The sequence below is a fragment of the Cebus imitator genome, unplaced genomic scaffold, assembly GCF_001604975.1.
Source record: "Cebus imitator isolate Cc_AM_T3 unplaced genomic scaffold, Cebus_imitator-1.0 Scaffold54, whole genome shotgun sequence".
In the NCBI taxonomy this organism is placed as follows: Eukaryota; Metazoa; Chordata; class Mammalia; order Primates; family Cebidae; genus Cebus; species Cebus imitator.
In genome coordinates, this window is record NW_016107369.1 from 5,060,247 (window position 1) to 5,061,408 (window position 1,162).

The 1,162-nt window shown below is 41.3% G+C and overlaps 1 protein-coding gene across 4 annotated transcripts in view; it reads right to left on the reverse strand.

Annotated features, from left to right (window-relative positions):
* Positions 1-1,162, reverse strand: part of LIN52 (lin-52 DREAM MuvB core complex component) — a 124,398-nt gene that overhangs the window by 106,197 nt on the left and 17,039 nt on the right. The gene's annotated exons all lie outside the window — the stretch shown is intronic.

Below are 1,162 nucleotides of genomic sequence, written 5' to 3' on the forward strand. Positions count from 1 at the left end.
CGTCTCAAAAAAAAAAAAATAAAATAAAATAAAATAAAAATAAAAACTATTTAATATAAAAATAAAATAACAAATTAAGTGTTTCACCCCTTCTCAAATAAAAAAAAGAAAAAATAAAATAACAAATTAAGTGTTTCATCCTCAGGAAACATTACTTGTAACATTCATTTGTAATACACCCTTAAAATGTAAAACCCTGTCTTTTGATATAGCATTAAAAAAGCCTTGAAGACAGATCTTATCTGGCAAAATGGACATTGTCTCCACTGTCAATTTTAAGTCCACATTATTTCAACTTACAATAAAGTAGGAACAAAACACTTACTATTCCCCATTTCCCTAAGTTAGAAAACAAAGACTAAATAAAAATCTAAACCTTCCCTTCAAACCAAATTCCTATTAAAATCTTTCAGTTTACGGCTGGGCGCGGTGGCTCAGGCCTGTAATCCCAGCACTCTGGGAGGCCAAGGTGGGTGGATCACCTGAGGTCGGGAGTTCAAGACTAGCCTGACCAACTTGGAGAAACCCCATCTCTACTAAAAATACAAAATTAGCCGGGTGTGGTGGTCCATGCCTGTAATCCCAGCTACTTGGGAGGCTGAGGCAGGAGAATCACTTGAACCCAGGAGGCAGAGGTTGCAGTGAGCCAAGATCATGCCACTGCATTCCAGCCTGGGCAACAAGAGTGAAACTCTGTCTCAAAAAAAAATAATCTTTTAGTTTACTAAGTAAAAAGACAGCATATTGTTGGAGGTTAGGAGCAAGATAGAATTGGTTAGGTCAGATCTCTTTCACCATCTCAGTTACAATTCTGCAATGGCAGTTTCGCTATTGGGTGTTTCTGCGCTTAAGATATCTTGCAGGCCTGGAATTTGATGGATCAGCTGGTATCACCCAGATCAATAAACTGGTTCATCTGATCATGTGGCCCCCACCCAGGAACTGATTCAGTGCAAGAGGACAGCTTTGACTCCCTATGACTTCATCTCTGGGCCAACCAATCAGCACTCCCAACTCACTGTCCCCACAACCCACCAAATTGTCCTTAATAATCCTGCTTCCCAAGGCCGGGCGCGGTGGCTCACGCCTATAATCCCAGCACTTTGGGAGGCCGAGGCAGGTGGATCACGAGGTCAAGAGATCGAGACCATCCTGGTCAACA